The sequence below is a fragment of the Ornithodoros turicata genome, chromosome 5 (assembly GCF_037126465.1).
Source record: "Ornithodoros turicata isolate Travis chromosome 5, ASM3712646v1, whole genome shotgun sequence".
NCBI classification, from domain to species: Eukaryota; Metazoa; Arthropoda; class Arachnida; order Ixodida; family Argasidae; genus Ornithodoros; species Ornithodoros turicata.
Genome location: NC_088205.1, coordinates 35,103,440 through 35,127,623, shown reverse-complemented (window position 1 = coordinate 35,127,623; position 24,184 = coordinate 35,103,440). Strand labels below are relative to the sequence as shown.

Sequence of the window (24,184 nt, the reverse complement as noted above, 5' to 3'; positions counted from 1 at the left end):
TAAGTAAACAGCATAGACATACAGAAATAATGAGAAACAAAACAATCAACAGCTAGCATTAATAGAGAGTCAAAACAACGCACAATCCAACATGTAAACAACAGACATATGCAGGAAAATAATTGAAAAAGAATCTATCAAAACGAGAAACATGCATGGAGCTAGCACTGAATAGCAGAGAAACACTTTGAACGGCACACCAGCCAAACGTAAACAATAGCACACACGCAAGGAAATAATGAGAAACACAATCAACAGCTAATAGAGAACCAAACAGAGTAATCTATCATTCAGAATTAATCCGGAAATGAGAAGAAAAAATCAAACTCATCAGAAAATGAACATGTTAAAAATGAACTTCACCACATAGCACGCTCCTAGCAAACAAACAGAACTAATGATATCTGCCCTGATTTGTTGAAGACGGGTGCCAATAGATGTATGGAAGACCACGGAACACGAATGACACGAACACAAGAGGAAATAAAATCTATGCCACTACAAAGAAGATATTCCTAATCAAAACAACAGAGGGAGACCACGGAACAGGAACGACAAGAACACAAGAGGAAATAAAATCTATACCACTACAAAGAAGTTGTTTTTAATCAAAACAACATAGTAATCTATCATTCAGAAAATCAGAAGAAAAAAAATCAAACTCATCAGAAAATAGATATGTTAAAAATGAACTTCACCACATAGCACGCTCCTAGCCAACAACCAGATCTGATTATATCTGCCCTGATTTGTTGAAGACGGGTGCCGATAGATGTATGGAAGATCACGGAACACGAACGACAAGAGGAAATAAAATCTATACCACTACAAAGAAGATATTCTTAATCAATATGATGACAATCAAATTACAAGTTGTATTATAAAAAGTCTAATATTTCTATACGTGAGAACCATCATTGCAATAGCGTGAATATCTGTCATAACATTTCGAGTGCAATAGGGAATCTGTTTCATATTCCAACATTACTCAACTTTTAATTTTTTATTAAGTGAACAGCATAGACGTAAGGAAATAACGAGAAACAACACAATCAACAGCTACAATTAATAGAGAGCCAAACCTGCGCACCATACAACACATAGAGAAATAATAGCTAATCAATCTATCAAAAGGCAAAATATTACAATATAGCACAGACATAACGCTGAAGAACAGAGGAACACGCGGCGACACGTAAACAACAACAGACGAAAATAATCTATCATTGAACCATCATAAAATCGACCAATATACAATTTTCATTCTAACAAACACTACGAACCTTGATGGAGGTATCCGAGACGTAGAAAATATGCACTGTTTTCACTATTTTCCTCAAAGCCGGGAGACTTTCCGCCGTATTCTTGAACAAGCCTCGACTCGACGCTCCGCCTCGACTCCAACGAGTGGAGGAAAGTGGCGCTGCTCCACTCGAAGAGCCCATGCGTTTCATGAACCCGCTTCGAGGATTCCTCCGCCAAGGCACTCCTCGAGAAACCGTCCTCGAATAAAGCTCTAGTCTCGACCCCAGCCATCTTTCGCGACCACTCGAAAATGTTAATTATCGTGCTTAAAACACACTTATGGCATGAAAAATAAATGTAATTCTTTATTTCGACCAACGTGCAATGTATCCAAAAGGCTTCGTACGGTTTTCTTCATGAAGCGGTACCGTATACCATATGAGGAACTCGCGATCATCAAAATGGTCAAAAGGAGTTTGATGGCCCCTTATTGAACGTTGTCGCTCAGTGATAATGTTGTCAGCACCCAGTTCAAGGCCATCGTGACACAAAACGCAGTCGATGAACGCAGCTAACGACATGTCTTCCGTCATGACACCAACGAAACTCGAGTTGAGAAGCGTTGAGAGTTGAGAAGTTGAGAAGAAGAGATTTTTGAGGAATGCACGGAGGAATTCCTCCACTCGAGGAGCGTTTCGTGTCAAGGTCGATTTATGAAGCGCAAAACCGGCCTCGAGGAGCAGCTCGAGTCGAGTTTCGAGTCGAGGCTCGTTCAAGAATACGGCGGTTAGACTGATGTACCATGTTTCTAAATTTCAATGACCGATCCTTCTCCGGCAATTCTATCGTTCGGGTGTTGAACTTGTACAGAGTGTAGTCGAGTAAAACCTATTTGATGGTCAGGTCTCGTTCCATATGAGAATTCTTACACAAATTGTGGAATATTCGTTTCCTTAGCGATCACTGTTCTCAGTCTAGCCATGCATACAAGGTGTTTTTCATTGTGATGCGTAGAATTCATTATAATGATGACAAAGATTACATATATTGTTTCAGTTATACACTTGTTTATTTGGATAAATTACTGTTCTCTTTCAAACTCTGAAGTTTTCGTTTGTTGTCTTCATTGATGAATTTCGAAGACATTAAATAGTTTATTCTGATTATTGGGCGCTTGAATCCAACGTTGATTAACGCAGGCGATATGTTGTCGCCGTGTTTGTATTGCTTCAACAACTTGGACTTTGTCGCGATGAACTTGCACAGTCTCTTATTGATGTTTGCTTTCTTTGTATGAAGACTCTTGAATGGCGTACAAGAGAGTATTACATGAAAATCGTCTGGTGGTCCACCACAATTGATATGTTTGTTGAGTTTCAACAAGTGATAATACATCAGACCTTGCACGGCAATTTTGAACTTCTGCTCATTCGACATCTTTGCAGAGACTGGTAGAATAAAATAATTGCGTTGTCGTGGTATTGAAACATATCACGTGATAAGATGTTATGTACTTTCCATCTCAGATATGTGTAATTTCAACAAATCCGTAATGAATCGCGCGATATAGACCGCTTGTATATGATAATTTGATCCGACTGCTTTCTTGATGAATGCAATGCCCATTGCAATGATTACAATTACATCTGGTCTAGTGTATTTCAATTCTTCGTTAGCAAACCTCAAAAACTCCGCCATCAATCCCAGTGGCCCTTCCGACGTTGATGTGCAGATATTTTTATAAGTATTGTAGATTCGGTATATAAATTCTTGCACCTTCAGTTCTGTAGTTTGTACCATATCTCCGAATACGACCATGTCTAGGACGTATTGAAATGCAGCGATAATGAAATCGTTTCGTGGCTCCTCCTTTTCGAAGCAGTTTTCTATCGCATCTTCCCATGACTTATGGTATCGAGTACAAAATCTGTCCATCTTTTCAATGTAGAGCGATTGTCTCTTCTGTTTTCAAGTGCACGTCTACACTTAGTTAAAAGCATATCTATGTTTATTTTATTGATTAAAATTTTATTATCTGGTTTAGAGTGCTATAATCTCCACCTGTCGTGAGAATTATTGTTTTGATTTTGTTTCAAGTATTCACTCGACTGATATTCTATGAGTTGTGAACTTACTGCCTGAAATAATTATTGTCTTGTATTTGTTTCAATTGTTCACTCGATTGACATAAGTAAAAATAATCTGTGAGTTGGGAATGCCTCATAACTCTGAGTTGCATTTCACATTTGATATTTCTGTGTGGTTCATTAGAAATTTCTGTTGCAAGATATTACAAAAATTGATGTAATTAAATTTGTTTCTGGTCTTTTTGATTGAGTATCGTTGCTACAAATTAATAATTTGGACTTTCTCTACATGTTCAATAACAATATCGCATCTCTACAAACTTAGTCGACTTGACAACCACTTTGATGAAAGATTTCCCTTTCAAGGAAAGCATGCGAAAAGATAGTGACCCCCGCGAGTGATATCGGCATCTATTTGCGCTGCACAATAAAATATATCGCCTTTGAACTCTCTTATCTGACATCTAGAGCGCCCCGTTTGCTGGACGAAGTAATATAGCCCCTAACCCTTTGAGTGATAAAGCATGCACGGTGCTATGGTCACATAGATAGAGACATAAAGTCTCCTGGCTTTGAGGACAAGAGTGAAAACAGTGCATATTTTCTACGTCTGGGATACCTCCACCAAGGTTCGTAGTGTTTGTTAGAATGAAAATTGTATATTGGTCGATTTTATGACGGTTCAAAGATAGATTATTTTCCTCTGTTGTTGTTTACGTGTCGCCGCGTGTTCCTCTGTTCTTCAGCGTTATGTCTGTGCTATATTGTAATATTTCGCCTTTTGATAGATTGATTAGCTATTATTTCTCTATGTGTTGTATGGTGCGCAGGTTTGGCTCTCTATTAATTGTAGTTGTTGATTGTGTTGTTTCTCGTTATTTCCTTACGTCTATGCTGTTCACTTAATAAAAAATTAAAAGTTGAGTAATGTTGGAATATGAAACAGATTCCCTATTGCACTCGAAATGTTATGACAGATATTCACGCTATTGCAATGATGGTTCTCACGTATAGGAATATTAGACTTTTTATAATACAACTTGTAATTTGATTGTCATCATATTGATTAAGAATATCTTCTTTGTAGTGGTATAGATTTTATTTCCTCTTGTCGTTCGTGTTCCGTGATCTTCCATACATCTATCGGCACCCGTCTTCAACAAATCAGGGCAGATATAATCAGATCTGGTTGTTGGCTAGGAGCGTGCTATGTGGTGAAGTTCATTTTTAACATATCTATTTTCTGATGAGTTAGATTTTTTTTCTTCTGATTTTCTGAATGATAGATTACTATGTTGTTTTGATTAAAAACAACTTCTTTGTAGTGGCATAGATTTTATTTCCTCTTGTGTTCGTGTCATTCGTGTTCCGTGGTCTTCCATACATCTATTGGCACCCGTCTTCAACAAATCAGGGCAGATATCATAGTTCTGTTTGTTTGCTAGGAGCGTGCTATGTGGTGAAGTTCATTTTTAACATGTTCATTTTCTGATGAGTTTGATTTTTTCTTCTCATTTCCGGATTAATTCTGAATGATAGATTACTCTGTTTGGTTCTCTATTAGGTGTTGATCGTGTTTCTCATTATTTCCTTGTGTGTGTGCTATTGTTTACGTTTGGCTGCTGTGCCGTTCAAAGTGTTTCTCTGCTATTCAGTGCTAGCTCCGTGCATGTTTCTCGTTTTGATAGATTCTTTTTCAATTATTTTCCTGCATGTGTCTGTTGTTTACATGTTGGATTGTGCGTTGTTTTGACTCTCTATTAATGCTAGCTGTTGATTGTTTTGTTTCTCATTATTTCTTTATGTCTATGCTGTTTACTTAATAAGAAATTGGTTATTTGTGTAATGTTGGAATAATCAACTTATCTTCCTTATTGCGCTCGAAAATGTTCATAACTGTCACAAAACAGCGTACGCCTCCCGTCTTCAATAAATCAGGGCAGATATTATTAGAGCTGGTTGTTGGCTAGGAGCGTGCTATGCGGTGAAGTTCATTTTTTAGTATATTTTTTGTGTTGGATTCATAAAACAAAGTAAGGTTTGTAGTGACTCTTAGCATGAAAATTGTATAGTGTTCGATTAGATTATGTCACGAGGATGATTTTATGATAGTTAAGACGATAGATTATTTTCCTCCTCTGTTGTTTTGATTAACCAATGTAGTGGTATAGATTTTATTTCCTCTTGTGTTCTCGTCCCATGGTCTTCCACGGTCTTTGCTGTTCACATTTAATTACATACAACTATCAGAACTTCCCGCTATTGCACTGATGGTTCTCACGTATAAGCAGTGATGGCCACTAACTACTTCTACAGTAGTTTAACTATAACTACTAACTACTTTGTGATTGAGTAGTTTAACTAGTAGTTCAACTACTTTTCAGCGGAGTAGTTAAAACTACTTTTTTAACTACTGCAATGTAGTTTAACTACATCTATAACTACTTAACGTTGTCCACCAACACCAATCCCTTGCAGTGTTCTTGGACACCTAAATATGAATCACATGCAATAATAAACTTTGGCTCAAGCCATTGCTACGATCGTCAAATACAAAGCTTGCGGTGGGATTCTTTCTGTGCCTACGCGATAAACTAAGTTGCAGAATTATTTCACAGCATATGAGGCTTCACTAGACAAGCATTAAAAGTAGAGTTGTGCGAATATTCGAAATTTCGAATACGAATAGAATATTTGCGATATTCGATTCACATTCGTATTCGAAAATTTGATATTTGAAGTTTTCGAATATTCGTAAAAGTCTGAATATTCGATTTTTTTTTCGCATATCACAGCAGCTTATTCCGAAGCTGTTGCGGGCTGCGCAGTGGAATTTGTACGTTGCGGCGACGAACATGCATAGTAGAACAGCTGCAAAGCGACGCGCTGAGCTTCCGCGCTCGTTTACGAATGCGTCGCTATACGTTCGATAACCGAAACCGAAACTAGTACGCAGCTGTGTGCGGACGCCATTTTAGAGTCCGCCCCACCGAAACCCGAGACCGCGGTACGCCTAGGCGGAGAGTTTTCAATCTGCCGGAGGGGGTCGGGGCACAAAGCCCCCCCCCCTTTTACAGAGAGGTCGGGCAAGGTATCAGGAAATCCGTGTTGTGATGTTATGAGACGAACTTGTGCAGGATGTTCATCATCAATCGCGTGCAACACGCGATCGATTCTTAGGATATCCCTCGAAACTTTCGTCTTGAGTGTCAGCTGGGTAGACTTCCCGGAGGGGGCCTGGCCCCTCCTAGGAAAAGTTCCGGGGGGGACTAGGCCCCCAAGCCCCCCCGCAGCCGGCGCCTATGGCGGTACATTTCATACATCGTCAGCACTGTCGCGGCTTTAGTGGATTGCTAGCGAACTCTGAACATTCGTATGAGGACTACAGTTCGGTGAAATTACGGTTAAATATCGAAATTATGTTGACGTTGGGCTGAACACCGCTGTTCAGCATCCCATTGCATGCACAGTCAAAATTTGCATCTCGAATACGTCTTTTTAGGTTTCGATTTGTGGTTGTCAGCGACATATGGTAGAATCATGGTCGCGTGCGATGACGGCGATAATCGAGGAGTGGGACGTGTTGATATTTCGACATAGTTTCTCCAACTCCGGCGCTCTGCGACCGTATGAAAGCGCCAACTAGGACGACATGCAGTAACGCTGCAGTCATTTGAAACTGCGCTAACTGTTGTTACAGATGATAGCAAGACGCACATATAGCCTTAACCCGACCCGACCTTCATGAAGCGATTTTGCTCGCGACTCACGCGCGTCGCCGTCGGCGCGACAAAGTTTGAGGCCCGCGCTTGAGGCCCGCGACAAAGTTTGAGGCCCGCGCGTTTGAGCGCTGAACACGAACGTCGCGGAAACAATCACGCGTGATACAGCTATACAATATCGTCGAGGATCGCAGTTTTACTGCGCTATAATGCATGAGGCCGTTCCAAACTATGCATTACCGTCAGTAACGATGGTCTCACGCGTGACGTCACGCGTGAGAGCAGTGAAACCCGCCTTTACGCCTTTAGTTTCCCGCCTTCACGACAAATGCGGAAGGCATTGTCAATGCAAGAAGAGACCACTTGCCACCATCATTTTCCTTCTGAGGTGCTCATCACTAAATCATCCCACTCTGAACATGTCATTGCTCTTTACTTCCATTCTGTCTGTTTCACCAGCAATTTACAATGCCAACACAGGTGTTCTCTGTTCATGAAAGATTTTTGAAATGAAAGTTTTTTCTTGCGGTTTTCAGCTTGCCTCATGAGAACAGCACACTGTTTCACTGTAAAAATAATTTTACTGTACATGTGCATATAAGCATGTATGCCCTAGGCTAAGCCAATACATTAATACATATTAATCATTAGCACTTTTTTCTAAGGATCAGCAGAACACAACTGTGACGATCTTGTTTTCGGAGCTTAATTAACTTAATTAACTCTTAGAAGCTGTTATCCTATGACGTGATATTCGAAATTCGATTCGATATTCGAAGGACAATTTTGTAGATATTCGTATTCGATTCGTATTCGAAATTTTCAATATTCGCACACCTCTAATTAAAAGTGAAGATTTAGTACACATGCACGACACAATTGCTTTGCACCTCCGTTCTCATCAAACGAGTAGCTCAAGGCAAAAGTCGGAAGCACAATCGTGCCGTAAAGCTTGCGGCAAAATCGGAGGTAGTTGGCGCCTTCAGTAATCTAACTACTGTAGTTAACTACTTAAAATAGTAGTTTAACTAGTAGTTGCCACCACATTTGTGCAAGTAGTTGGTAACTACTTTTTAACTACAATCAGGTAGTTTAACTAGTAGTTTAACTACATGTAGTTAACTACTGGCCATCACTGCGTATAAGAATATTAGACTTTTTATAATACGACTTGTAATTTTGTTTGTAATCATATTGATTAAGAATATCTTCTTTCATTAAATGTTGTGACTGTTTCTCGTTTTGATATGGTATTGTGTAGCTATTATTTCGCTACATGTTGGGGAATACGTCAGTTAGGTTCTCTATTAATGTTATGTGTTGATTCGAATTATTTCCTTATGTCTGCACTATTTCACTTCATAAGAAATTGATTAATTAAATTTGTGTCACGTTGGAATATTAAAGTTAGCTTCCATATCATGCTCCAAATTACTTACATCTATCAGGTTGTCACATCTCAGACTTTTTATAATAAAACTTTTAATTTTGATTGTAATCATATTGATCAAGAATATCTTCATTGATTAACTGTGCTATCCCTTCTGATTCATTGAAAACTTGTGTGATTACAGTTAATAAAAAATATTGTGTTTGATCTGTGATACCTATTCAATGCTCTTGTATCATACCTTTAATAAGTATATTCTTTGTTACATGTATTGTATTGTGTTCCTTCTGCTTCAGGTTTTTTGGCTGGGTTTTTCCCATTCACACAGAGTCACAGCATAATTCCTTGCACTATTGATTTTAATAAATATATTTTCACTTGTACTTTTGTGTATGGCTATCCTTTGCATGTAAACAGCCTACTGCACACCTGTTGTAGCTGAAAAAAAAGTGAAGTCGGCCCACGTATGGCCAAAGAAGTCGACCCAGGCTGAAAAATGTGAGCTGGTAAGCGCCTCCACTCGAGCGCCGCCCGGCGAGTGCGGGAAAAAATACGTGACCCAAGTCGGCCAAGGCTAAAAAATGTCGAAAGAAGTCGACCCAGGCTGAAAAATGTGAGAGGGTAAGCGCGCACGGAGTCCTCCCCCCGCCGATAAGCACGTGGACAACCCTCCGCACACGCGCCGCGCAGGGAAAAATACGCGCAGGGCTCAGGGCAAGGGTCAAGGGTCCAGGTTTCTAAATCTCACCCATGCTTACACTGCCCGCCCTCCTACTACTACTGCCGTTGCTGTTCGTTGCTTCGCAGCAGATCAGGAACAGTAGGTCGCAATGATAGGTAAAACGTTCAGAATATGGCGAACAACTCCAACACCAACCCAATGACCCGAAAAAGGATGAGGAAAGGATGAGCCGGGAATCACACAAGTTCGCAAGCTCGTCATATGGCAGCCATTACAGCTGACCGGATACGGAACCATACGGAACGCAAGACAACAGAACGCAGATTGGAAAGGCAATCGTAGAACCTACTGCATATGTTAAATGTAGGGTATATTTTTCTTTTTGGGACTCTGTAACAAAAACATATTAACATATAAATGCCATTTCATAAAGGGAATTGGCAAGGTATTGTGTGACCACGTGACGCGTTTGAGCCAATGGTGGATGTTGCCAGTGGCCCTCATGTTGACGTCATTTTGATGGTGGGCCGGGTTGGATATTCTATATAAACGTATGTTTTCTCGGTTTGACGCTAGGCGTGCTGCACTCGGATGAAGTCGAATGTTTAACATTCGAGTTTAGAGAAACCGTGGGGTTTTCATGCGTGGATTTTCGGATGGAGAGTCCTTGTTGGGTGCTTTATCGACTGCAAGTACGAAAGAGCTCCCACTACTTCTGGTCAGAGCCCCAGTAGTAGATCGTCAGCGATGGCGTCGCTTTTGCTCAACCCTCTCGCCCATTCACTCTACCACGAGAGTTTGGAGCGTGGCTCGCTGTCTGAAGGAGACTCCACCTCAAAGAAATCCGCTGCGTGTGCTGGCCCTTTCGCTCAATAAGACTGCTCATGATGTTGCTTCCGATTTTTCCACAGCCAGTTCTCGGGCTGCCAGTAGTGAGGAGTATCAACCACATACCTCTCGTCTTCAGGAGGTAGTTGCACGGGCGGACCTGGCCACCCACCGAGAAATGGACATGGATTTTTCTTTGTCTGAGCTCAAAGCTGCGCTATGTTCATCTCCAGCCCAATCATCGCCAGGCCAAGATGATATTACTTATAGAGTCCTCCGTAACCTTAGTGCTGCTGCTATGTCCTGCCTTCTTCAAGTGTACAATGTGTCGTGGAACAACAGCGTGGTGCCCAGGGGCTGGAAAGAAGCCCTGGTTGTTCCTCTACTAAAGCCTGGGAAGCATCCCTCAGACCTTGCATCGTTTCGCCCAGTCAGCCTGACAAGTTGCCTCGGCAAAGTGCTGGAGCGCATGGTGCTTCATCGACTAGAGTGATGGCTGGAACGGCATCGGGTATTTCCGAACGAGATGTCTGGCTTTCGTCGGCACCGGAGTTCAATGGACTCCGTCCTTCTATAAGAAAATCGTAATGGGGTTTTTTTGGACGTGAAGAGAGCGTACGACACCGTCAGCCATGCTGTGGTGTTGCATGAGCTATTACAAGCTAGTGTTCCCATTAAACTTTTCCGGTGGCTCGCTGACTTTCTACAGCAGAGATTTGTATCAGTGCGCACACGTGATGGAGCCACACCGGAAGTCGTGGTAACGCACGGGGTACCACAGGGTAGTGTGTTAAGCCCTATATTATTTAACCTTGTCATGGTGGGTCAGAAGTCGTGCATAACATCCAAGGTCAATATCTCAATGTATGCTGATGATGTTTGTATCTGGACAGTAGGAAAATCAAGACCTGCAATTCGGCGTCGTCTGCAAAGCTCACTGGACAGAATTATGCAGTTCTTCACCAAAGTCGGCTTGGATATATCGGGGGACAAATCTGCAGCTCTCGCCTTCACAAGGAAGCATATGCACCGATATCAGCTGTTTCTTGCTGGCTCGCCGATCAAGCAGGTGAAACATCACAGATTTTGGGGGGTCGTCCTTGACTGCAACTTGTCCTGGAAAAAACACATCGATCACCTTGACAAGATGGTTCAGCGGTGGACCTCCGTCTTTCGTCATTTTGCTGGCGCCAAGTGGGGTAAGGATGAGCAATCACTCCTGGCGGTTCACAAGGCTCTTGTTCGTGGTTCACTTGTGTATAGCCTTCCTGTTCTTCACGGCATTTCTGAGACGCAAGTTCAGCGGCTTCGGTGCTTCCTTGCACGCAGCCTGAGGATCTGTTTTGGCGTCCCCAGAGCTGCAGAAACGCGGAGGGTCATCGCGGAAGCTCATGACATACCAATTGAAGTCCTCAGGACGAGGGAGACTGTACGTCACTATTTACGCCTTATCTCTCATCACCGCCGTCACCCATTGGTAGCAAAACTTTATTGGTGCAAGTAGAGCAACCTCTACAAAATCATTGCGGAAGCAAAGCCTAAAGGCGAGTTTCCACATATAGCGCTTCGCTCTATAGGGCTAGAAAATAGCGCTCGAAACCTAGCGCTGTTTTTCCGTTTGCCGTTCTCACATACAACCAAGCATATAGCGCTATCCTGCTGGTGTCACGGGATATCTCTTTGCGACGTTATGCACCGGTGCTACCATGATTGCTTACTGTCGGCGTCCGGTATCCGCAGCATCAAGGGGGATGACACTTTCGATGCTGTGATCGCGATACCAGACTATAGTAACCAAACACCCATGCATTGGCAGATGAAACTCGTGGTCATTTTCACGTCGCCGTCGTTGTCGTCGCATTCCCGTCTTGCTGTCGGTTGTGCTGTTCGGGGTATAAACTCCCAACAATATAACAAAACGTACGTGCGGCAGTACCTTTTTTCACGCTCTTTCCGCGGATTTCAGCACAGTCAGTACAATCAGACTTGAGTACGGAAGGCACCATGCGGAACGTATTTTCAATGTGAAAACATTAAAATACATTAAAATGTAAAAACCTTAGTGTAGTCGACTCTCCAGTTGACAGTAATTAACGCTTGTTGTGGGATCTTTACTGTAGTACTTCGAATGAATGTTATAATGATTTAACCGAATAATTTTCTTTTCTAAGTTAGTTTTACTGTAAAGGAGAATTTGCAACATTTCCAAAATGTAGCAGCCCAGCCCCACGCTCCAACCTGCTAGTAAAAGAACACACAGCATTGTAAAGTCATAACGTTTATTTTGTACACTGGCAAAAGCAATCTAGCACAATGTAATAATGACAAACTACACACAACTGGGAATGACAAGGCTCGTACGGAAACTTCTCTCCGTTCTTTCATTTACAAGGGTATTTTAGACAACAACAACCACAACTTTATTAGGAGATGATTAGATGGGGAGTTTCATCGCCAGGGGCAATATTCTACCCCATTGCTGGTGGTGATGCGGGAAGTAAAATAATGCGCCCCTTCACAATAAGGATCCAAGTCCTATGGTACCCAGGAAGGTGAAGAGAGCTTTGAGGGCAGAGCGTTGGTGGGCTGGATGTCGCCAATGACCAAGCAATTTCGTGAGAGAGGGGGGGCGAGAGTCCAGCTCGTTAAGAGATCCGGAGAGTACGGTTCGGGAAGGTTGGTAGTGTGGGCAATGGAGAAGAATGTGCTCTAGATCTTCTACAGCACCGCAGTGACTGCATTGGGGAGAGTCAACTTGCCTCAAGCGGTAACGCCACTGCGCTGTAAAAGCCTTTGACATATGTAACTCAAACGCTACAAATTTAGTTCCGTGAAATTGGGCGACAAGCAGACATAGTCCAGAACCCTTATACATTTCTTTAGGTCATGTGGCACATCGATGATTTCCAATTGTGAACGATGAAAGATGAAAGTCACTGAAAAGGTTAGTCAGCTGTAGGACTCGAACCCACATCTTCTGGATTGTTGTCGGTCCAGGACTCTACCAATTGAGCTAAGCTAACACGCCTTCTCAGCGACTTCCAGCGTCATCTGAAGGGACAAACCAGCCACTCTCTCTCACTTATCCTCCTTTCACTCTTACATTTTTGCTCACTCATACACACATTCATACGACGGGATCGACGCAGGCGGCAACTGTTGAACATGAAAGAACTGATGTTCTGAGGCTCGAACAACATAGAAGGGACAAATACATACAAAGCCTCAATTTGCCTAAGAAATTAACGATGAAAGATGAAAGTCACTGAAAAGGTTAGCCAGCTGTAAGACCCGAACCCACATCTTCTGGATTGCCGGTCCAGGGCTCTACCAATAGACGAGTTCAGAAAATCACAGAGTGCTTAGTGCAGCTTTGAACTGTGGGAGTTTACTAATACGAAAGAAACGGGTGGCCTCCAAACTGTTCCGATTTCTCCCCTACCGGTCCATTATCCACGACGTGTCACGGTCAACGAAAGCGAAATGTGAAGGATTATGCTTCGTTCCGCCGCTCAGCAAGCGCCCAGGATGCAATGCGTGCGCAAAGAGCAGTGGGATTTTCTAAAGTCGTCTATTGAGCTAAGCTAACAGGCCTTCTCAGCGACTTCCAGGGTGCGTCATCTGAAGGGACAAAAAAGCCACTCTCTCTCACTCATCCTCCTTTCACTCTTACATTTTTGCTCACCCATACACACATTCATACGACGGGATCGACGCAGGCGGCAACTGTTGAACATGAAAGAACTGATGTTCTGAGGCTGGAACAACATAGAAGGGACAGATACATACAAAGCCTACACATTGTACATTTCTTTATTTTTGTCAAGGTACCATTTTTATTTTTGTCAAGGTACCATTTTCTGAGGAGCCCGAGATTATGTATGCTCATAAACTACTGTATGAAAATTCGCTTCACATAAAAATTTGAAGCTGGCCTGTGTTCATTGCTTAACTAAGCAATCGAGAATATCGAGCTTTCGTAAACAATGACACTTTTTATATAATATTTTCACATACCTGAGGTCGTCTAGGAAGTGAAACAAATCATGCCATTTGTAGAACAAGTCGTCTCCTGTAACATATTAAAAATCAATAGGTGTATTTTTCCTTAAACGAGAAAAAAGATTTCTTTTCCTCACCATACTCCGCTGCAGCTCATTCGTTAGTTGAGGCCTTCTAGGAAGTCAAATAAATGTGCCTTTGTGGAAAACACCCTCTCTCATAACATTTTGAGGGTCTACATGTGTATTTTTTCATAAGCGAGAAAAAAGTCTGCAGCGCATTCATATCCCATCTGTAAGGTACCATTATCACCTTTTGAAGGAAATTCGCCTTCTACTGTTAGTTCTACCGCGAGTACTCACAGCCGCCTCTTCGTAGCAGCTTCGTCGTCGTTTCTGGTTGTCTGACTCATGATTCATGACAGTGTTACGGTACACACCATTCGCCACTTGTTTATTGAACAATGTGCAAGAAATGTACTACTTCCCTGATGGCACGTCGCAATAGAAAAAGAGAAGTTACAATTGCTGCTGTTCCTGTACACATGCACAGCTGTTCCTCTGGGTGAAAATAAGCTTTAGGAGGGAGCATGTGTTGTGACTCAACGCCGAGGCCGTACGGTTAGAGATGAAATTGCTGAACGTGGAGCACAGTGAGGCATGCTCCATCTAGGGCACCAAGAGGTACTGCTACTATATCTTCTGTTGAGACATATGCAGCAAAAACGTCTACTTCCAGTGAAACAAAGACAGTGCACGTACAGCTATTTTCGTCTTCCTTTTTTTACTTTCTGTTGTGAAAGTGCGCGCGAGACCATAACAAATGGTTTCCAAAGACTGTTACGTCGCGTATGGTGAGCTATACTAGCTCACCATACGTTGAGCGTTCTGACGTGCTGTGAGTCAATAGCTCGCGCAGTAAGATCCACAAATTCTAATATTTGACACCAACATGCATGATAAGTGAAATTCACAACTACATTTGAAAGCAACATACAAAACACATACACGCGCTTATTACAGATTTATATACACATTTACACAGACTTGTGCCCGTTACAAAAAAAGTAACTAAATACCGTTACCCGTTACTTCAGAAAAAAGTAACTAAATACGTTACTCGTTACCAACATAGAAAAGTAACAAGTTCTCGTTACTCACAGGTAACGAGTTACTTTTACGTTACCGCCGCATAGTTAAAGGAGCCAACAAACATGCCGTCGCTTGTCTTCAACTCTTTATTAATGAGGAATTGCACTTCAAAAGAAGCTGATCGCCACACGTGGCAACGTGATTAGTGACCCTTCTATTTGTCTTGTTCCCCCTCTGTGTCGAGCACTGATCTCTATAGTATAGGCTGGATCGCGCATAGGGTGCTCCACAGCGTGGTCACCGGCCGCCATATTGGTGGGCCCAACGCATTCTGTCGTATGCATTTAGTTCAAGCGGCGCAGCCCGTATTTTTTAAGATTTACTTTAAAGGGACGGTCTCGTACAGGTCGAGGGATTCCGAAACTTAGCCGAAATTATATGCAAGAGTGCTACAGAAACACAGTCGCGAAGTTTCAACCAGAACAACGAAATGGTTTTAGAGAAATTTGAAGGAATATGCCGTGACAGCAGACGACGAAAGTTGCCGCTGGATTGAACTCCCTCTCATGCAACGTCACATGTGACGTGGTTATGGTATTTATGGTGGCAGGTCGCCCATTGGGCGACCGAAGCGCAATGCACAATACAGTCGGAGGTGTATGCGCTTTGCGCTTGGAAGTTGTCACGCGCGACGTCGTAATGTCTGATAGCAAATTTAGCGATAGTGACGGGTCCCTTTCACTAAGCGGTGAAGATGAGCTCATCGGCGCCGATCGATTGAAGAACGGGGACGTCGATGAACCTATACCTACTGACCCTTTGCCACAACAACGTGGTTAGCCAGTGATAGTAGTGGATGATCCGGAATCGATTGACGGGTAAGATTCATCCATAAAAGCGCACTTTTTTGCGTATATATGTTCCGCCTAATCGTGACACCATTCTAAATTGTACAAACATTGCAGGTGTGTGTAGCCACTGCTCGCCAATACCAGGATGTGTTGTGCGCACAATCCGGAACCTGTTTCGAGCCGTCACGTACACATGGTGTTGTATTCTCCAGAAAGATGTTGTAAGGTTTGTTTTTGTTGCACATCTTCTTATTTGCATATAAAAATGTGTGTTTCATGGTACGTTATGCAAAATTTCAGACTTGGGCATTTCGTCACATGTATCACAACTTGGATAGTCTGCTGAAGGAAGCTGCTCTCTCTATCCATTCCCACAAGCGGCATGAGGTTGTCAACGTGATAAGTGAAGGCTTTCCATTCATATCATTACACCTGGAGCAAATGACAAAATCAAAGATAAGCTGATCTACGTCAACGTCTTCAATTACCCCTCGCCTATCTGCACATCCCACATATCTGCATCAAAGACTATGCTTCTGCATCGAATAAGCCCTTATCATCATTGATGATTATAATATTTCATATCAAAAATACCTAGACGTGCATTACGAATGTGCAAGATGGAAAAGCCTTATTTTTGCTAATGTTATGGCAGTGTGTTCATGACTGTTCAACTGTTTAAATATCAAAATTACCTAGACGTCCATGACAAATTTGTAAGACGGAACAGCGGTTTGCAACTTGTCGACATCTCGTCAGTCCTATTTTTGCTGATATTACACCGGTGTGTTCATGAGCCCATGCTGACTCAGATTTTGATTCGATATCAGGGGTTGCACGCTAACATGTCCAGCACGTTGAATATGAAAGATGTGGAAATGTTTAAGAAATATAAAAAACACCTAGACGTGCACGACAAATTTGTAAGATGGAACAGCGGTTTGCAACTTGTCGACATCTCGTCAGTCTTATTTTGCTCATATTACACCGGTGTGTTCATGAGCCCATAGTGGCTCAGATTTTGATTCGATATCAGGGGTTGCACGCTAACATGTCCAGCAGGTTGAATATGAAAGATGTGGAAATGTTTAAGAAATATGAAAAACACCTAGACGTGCACGACAAATTTTTAAGATGGAACAGCGGTTTGCAACTTGTCGACATCTCGTCAGTCTTATTTTTGCTCATGTTACACCGGTGTGTTCATGAGCCCATGCTGACTCAGATTTTGATTCGATATCAGGGGTTGCACGCTAACATGTCCAGCAGGTTGAATATGAAAGATGTGGAAATGTTTAAGAAATATGAAAAACACCTAGACGTGCACGACAAATTTGTAAGATGGAACAGCGGTTTGCAACTTGTCGACATCTCGTCAGTCTTATTTTGCTCATATTACACCGGTGTGTTCATGAGCCCATAGTGGCTCAGATTTTGATTCGATATCAGGGGTTGCACGCTAACATGTCCAGCATGTTGATTATAAAGGTTGCGGAAGTTGAGTGTTTTTGTAGTCTTCTTTTATTGTCCCTTATTGTAATGTACGTCCGCAGCACTGACGAATTGTGTTAAAATTGGGTTGTTCGTATCAGGTAGTCATAATGATGTTCAGCAGCAAGCTCTGAAGCAACCTGTCGTCCTGTCCTGTCAACAAGGTTGTCTTGTCTTTTGCTGCTTGAACATCATATAATCACAACACTGATTTGTGGATATAACTTACATATTTATATTATGCAATACTTTTCTCACATCAGCAATGTGCAGGGAAAAATTAAATAGAGCTGTGAAGCTTGCGAATTTGATTTGTTATATGTGTGACCCATTAATAGGTGTTGATTCTGGCACAGGAAGGAGTACCCTCCCCCCCCCCCCCCACACACACTCTCATCAGTTAGTGTCAGTTACTGAAGGGGTACAAGACAACATTATTGAGCATAGCTTGGCGATATACTGCTCCGGTAGGGGTACTACTTTAGAGAGGCTATATGCAAAGCAAACTGATGTAACCTGCTGGATCAAGCACTTTCCTTCTCGCAATACTACCGAGGTACGCGGGACTGCCGTTTCGTGCGGTGCCGACAATTTCTGTACACATCACTTTTGGATATTATCAACAAAGTAATACCTACCTTTCAATACTGCGTATCCAGTTCTTTGGACACCGTTGCCGCTAACAGTTGACTGCGTGACGGCCGGTCGACAACTTTCAGTTTGAGCTTTGTCCGGCGCCGTCTCATACATATCGTGCTCGCAGAACGTCTCTTACCTCATATGCATCGTGAACGAAACGTGCGGAGTACATGCACGCGTGTGACAATCAGACTTTTTGTTGAACATGCTTCGAGTATATGACTCCCAACAGATGATTTTCTATATCCACTTTCGTCACATATTGTCGTCGACAAAATAGTTGTTATACACCCGGGTTACGTTTCCACCACTTCCATACGGAATATTCTTTTCGCAGGTAAGACGAACTAGAAGTTCTCAAAATACCGAACGATACGAGACAAGTTAGTAAATAAGCGTCAACTGCCTTAGGTGGAGTAATCCACGTAAACTCCCGCTCGAAATGAAGATGCGAGACGTATTGACATTGTTGTTCGGCCACATTTTACAATACGCGTCTTTCGTTTGACCAGACCACAGGCAGCAAATTTATTGCCGTCGCCGTGATCCTCGAGCACCATTTGGAAGTCGTCTGCTCTCACCGCTGCAAAAAGGCGCGAGAGCAGACGATTTATTCATCCAATAAGCGGTCTGCCATCGTAGCGGATATCGCTGTTGCCAACAGAAATCGCGATGTGCTGGCGCTGTACTTATCAACTTAATTCGTTTATTTAATAACCGTGACGATTCTGGACGAGCGAATTCACAGTATTACGTTTTCAGCAATGAGGAATCGAATGGTACGCTTTGTGGATGGGCCAGGGTGTACGAGACCGTCCCTTTAAACTAAAAGGCATGTCATGCCAGTTAGTTGCAGCTTTGAGTGCACTTCACACGGACAGAGAAAGAGGGATAATTTTTCACAGGTAAGCTCTTTATTTCGAGGAAAAATCTGTTTATTCGTATCGCATGCATCTGACAACTCGGACTTGTTTGCATTGCTACTTCGCTGGTGCCATTGCGTACTAAGAAAGTATGTGTGGCTGCTCCTACAAATATCAAGACCATGTATTTTCTATAAACAATGCGCTTGTGCTTGCAGGTTCCCCTCACAGTCGCTCAGCTGTACCGGATGCAGAACCTACGCCAATATGCCAATTTGTTCCACTGTTCTTTTAATCTGTGAGGCACGGTGGAAGTAACTAAACTGCTGTGTTAACCTCTGTGTGTTCTGCAATACACACAGAGACACTCGTAGAACATAATACGATAATGAAAAAAGTCAAACGAGAACCGTACAATACCAAACCAATTAATAACGAACGAGAACCGCGGAACACCACACAAAAACCGAACAACAAACGAAAAAAAAATATATAAGAAACGGAAGTACCTTACAATAACAAGCAGTGTCAAACCTTTCTGAGTAAAAATAATTAATTTTATAGGTTAACATTCACCAAATTCACCTTCATGCGTATGCGCGGTTCGGAATACAGGCAGCGGAGAAGAAAAAGAAGGCAATTACCATTAAAAACTACAGGAACACGGCTGAAGCACGTTTGGAATACATCAGCACACTGGTTCCTAAGAAAAATGCGTGCTAATCAGCAATGAGGAGCGTTTAAAGCGCAATAAATACTCCAAATCAAATCGCCTCCCATTGTTTCCTATGCGAGCAGCCGGCGCAAGTGGGCCCTCCAACATGGCGGCCGGTTGCCGCACCTCTCTCCCACGCGCCCCTCTACTATGCGCGATCCAGCCTTTATACATAGACATCAGTGGTGTCGACGGACCGAGCCGGCGTGTTTTGCTGCGACCGGCGCGCCCCCACGCGGGACGCCCGAGAACAGCGTCGGGAGGGCGTCCGCTGTTTAGCACGAGGAAGCCTTGCCTTGGCAATCGCGAAGTGCGGCGGCTTCTTCGTTCGCTGGGGTTTGTTTAGGTAGCGAGAACGCCAAGTCACAACTGCTGCATAGTTGGGTGCAACGCGACCTACGCCAATTCTCCGAGTATCACACTTTACAGTTTTCCATGGAAAACCTACGAGAAGGACGGACGTGCAACTTTGATCCAACTTGTTCGCCGAGAGACGTGAGTTGTACCCAACGTAGTTCACCACAAGGGTTGCTGACTTGTAATTGCTAACTTTTCCGTTCTGCAGGAGCACTGGCAAGTTGTGGGAGCCGACAAAGCTCTCAAGGATTTTATTTTTTTGATAATTGGGTGTTTACGTCGCGAGACAACTGAGATCATGAGCGACGCCACAGCGGTTGTGGATTGCTTTTGCCCACCTGAGGGTTCTTTAACGTCACCCCGTACTTAACGTCCCTCGCGGAAGACGGCGTGTCTAAGCAACTTGTACCCTGCCACCAAGTTGCTGGCGTCCTCGGCCGGGTTCGAACCCGCGATCTCGGGATCAGAAGGCGAACACGCTACCGAGTGAGCCACCGAGGCCGGTTCTCAAGGATTTGCAGTAAGCATTTCGTGGGAAATGTGAAGTCTGATGAGGAGAGGCACCCGGCTTACAACCCGACTATCTTCCCCGACGTGTACAGGAAGCGGTCGACCCCATCGTCTGATCGTTACGCAAAGTCATATAGTGGTTTTCGGACTTTAGTTGGTTATCAAATGGTTTATCAATATCCCTACCTACTCATCATTCACTACTTCTTGTGGTTACAAGGTCGTTTATAAATAATACAGCTTACTTGACGGTTCAGAATACATTTTTCGCATAACTGGGGCAGGGATAAACGACGCAGGGAGTGTGGTGCCGTGAGCACCCAGAGCCCACCAGCTGTATCGGAGCCCACCCGGGAAGACGAGGGAGGCGATCATCACGAGTTTTCCGTGTGTCCTACAGAAGATGTGTTTGAAATGCAGGACCCTGATATGTGTACGTCACATGAAGATGAACCGCCACTGATGGAGGTATACTGAAATATCTTTTTGTGCACCCATAGCTCCTCCCAGACTCTTAAAAGTGTACGATTTCAATAGGCATCTACAATGACTGAAGAGCCAAGTGGAAGTTCGAGCATTTGTGCCTTCTACTGCGAGCACTGTGACACAAGCGTCGCCGTTCAGGTCAGCAGTGTCTCCATGGTTGACAACGGCACCAGTTGTCCACAGCGTCAGTATAAGACAAAGAGCACTGGCGCAGCATACAAGGAGCCACACTTTGGAGGCTATAAGTCTATTGCAGATAACGAGCAGCGGCTGATCGACCTGACAGGAGTGACGCGCATGGTAAGTGAACTGTGTGTGCATGTTATTATAGGAGCTGATAAGAGGAACACTGGTCACCAGTGGCTAATACTGTTAAACAATGTTCATCCACAGGTTCTGTCCCTCCTGCAGAGCCTACTCCATACCTGCCAACTTGGGAACATCCAAATTAGGGAGATTTCAAAAGCGGGGGGGGGGGGGAGGAGAAAGCCGATGGTGGGTAGCTTTTATTTGCATATGCAACAAGAGCACACTTCCCCCCAGCAGGCTCATCGGGCACAAGTTTTGCAGCAACAGACCTTGCCCTCTCCAAGAAATTACCTGGGTGTCAAGTTGTGACAAGGCTAGGGCACATAACTATGTCCTGTTCTCTTTGCGATGCTGAACTGCCCTCACATTCAACACTACTCGTTCAGCGCTGCCTTAGTAATGTGTCTGAAATTCGAAAGCCCATCTGGACTTCCCAGGAGAGCTTAAACATAATAGTTGTTGAACAAGTTAGTTAACGAGTCATTAAAAAGTAGCTTGCATAACACCATCACTCACAGTTGTACATCGCTGTGGTCAGTTCAGCACGCATATCATGAGCTCTTGTGCACGGTTTCCTATCACCGACAACTGCAGTCGACTTAGTTCAAAGCACAATCCTCCTCCGTGTTCCCAACTCCCGACGCTGCAAAGCGGTGCGCTTTCCAGCGTCGGTCGGTCCACCCTCCACGCGGAATGCTGGTGTCGCAACTGTGAACTGTGCAGAACACATGGTGCCCTTCCTGGACGCGATTACGCGTCCCAATTCATCCGTGTGCTGCTTCAGAAACACATGTTACTTGTTGCGCTTACACTGAGCCGTGATGTGCAATACGCAAGGTCGGAAGAGTGCAAAGGCACCTTTGTCGCCCGAAAACATGGAGCAAACGCCCGGAAACTACAAGTGCTAGAGACCAGCTCTCGTGGCATAGTGGTTAGAGTGATCGCTTTCCACGCCGAGACTGGGAGGTGATACGGGTTCGAATCCTGTCACCGGCTGTGCTGTTTAAGGTTTTCCCTGAGTTTTCTGAAGACTTTCTAGACAGTCGGCACAGTTCCCCTTGAAGTCGGCCCAGGACGCATACTGTCCCCCACTCCTTCCTGCTGTCCTCTATTCATCTGTCCCCGTCTATACGCCGCTCATAGCCACAGTTGCGTCGCGGCGCTAACACGGAATTAAAAAAAAGACTAAAGTACTAGAACCATGACCAAAACCCCTGAGCTCCGTAACACAGAGGCTCCGCGAAGCGGCAGCGATGCCGATGGCAATCGGGCTGGTATTGGATTGACGTTTTCGTCTGTGTGCCCAGAGAAAAAGCAGGCGTTTGAGATATAGAGGGGTACAAACCGGTCCGAATCGGGGAGTCTCCCGGATGAATCGTGAGAGTTGGCAGGTATGCTACTCCCGTACTCAGGACACCAACCCCGAGAACTCCATGTCAATTACAAGCTTTTGCTCTTCCTCATGAAGTTAAAGCATGGGGTGCCCTTTTCGTGTTTGGCATCTCTCTCCGGGATACACCGAACGACAGCAGCAAAGGCATTCAAGCATGTCCTCTTTCATGTCTGTGCAGCAACAAAATGCTGGCTGTACTGGCCAAGCAAGGCTGCAGTACCGGCAACAATGCCCCCAAGTTTTCACCTGTTGTACCCGGATTGCCGGGTAATAATAGACTGCTCAAAGTTGAAAGCAGAGACACCAGCAGTGGTTCAAGCACAGAACCTCTGGTACTCCCACTACAAGGGGACATATACAATGAAGTACCTGATAGGAATAGCACCGAATGGTCTGGTGACATTCCTATCCCCAGGCTTTGGAGGAAGAGCCAGTGGCACCAACATTACAGTGGAAGCTTGCCTTCTACCACGGCTGGAGCCTGGAGACCTCGTGCTGGCAGATAAGAGCTTCCCTGGAATCCGGACTGGTGTTGGACAACAGAAAGCAACGCTAGTGATGCCCCCGTTTGCCACGAAGCCACTGTTTACTGAGGCAGAAGTGGACGCAATGTATGAAACTGCATCTGTGCGGATACAGGTGGAAAGGGTCATCCAAAGACTGCGAATTTTTGACATTGTAAACCGAAGAATTCCTGGCAGAACATATGGACAAGATAAAGCATGTGATATATGTAATCACTAATGTGAAACCAGGAATCATTCGTAAAAATCATGGAACACTGCAATTTTAATAAAAAGGCTTTTCATACACTCATCCACCTTAAAACGGTTTCTCATCAACTTACACAGGGTGCATAAATTATACGGTGTATCTGTCTACCGGCGCTGGCAGAAGGTGTACAAAATAGAATTCCCTTAAGCGCGGCACGGACTTCCTCAGGAAGTCGTCACTGCGACATATCTCAAGCATCAAATAATCAGTGTCCGAGTAAAAAAAAAAAAAGCACTTATGAAGCCCTAAGACGTACAGGGACACTTTTATCTGTGTATAATATGGGCGTGACTTCCTTAAGCTGTAGTTTGGATTGCACTGGATGTAGGCAAGCAGCGGACGCTCGACGACACCGCCCTTTCGTTTACTATACGGGCACTTTATCTCCAGCAAACAGATGTTGCCTGCTTCGTCCCTATAAAAGATGGTTTCAAATGATCAGTGAGATGCAGGAGCAAATTACGAGTAGAAGCACACCCTAAATACCGGCACTTAGAATTTCTGTATTCGCATGTAAACTACCTGAAAATCCCATCTGGAGAGCAAGCAAGCAACGGATCCTCAGAGTTGACGACCAGTCCGAGCTGTGTGACAGTTACCCCAGAGACGGATTCAAACTTCTGCCGTGCAAGTGGCTCCATGCATATTCCATACTGCATAGCTGTTGTCCTGACCAGGGATGGCATTTAAAATCTTTCCTGCCAGCTCCTCAGGCGACTGTGTCCACCGTAATCTCTGATGGCTCTGCA

The 24,184-nt window shown here is 43.8% G+C and overlaps 1 pseudogene; it reads left to right on the top strand.

The window, feature by feature from the left end:
- Window positions 1–21,019: 21,019 nt before the first annotated feature.
- LOC135395707 (uncharacterized) lies at window positions 21,020–23,454 on the top strand (annotated as a pseudogene).
- The last annotated feature ends 730 nt before the right edge of the window (window positions 23,455–24,184 follow it).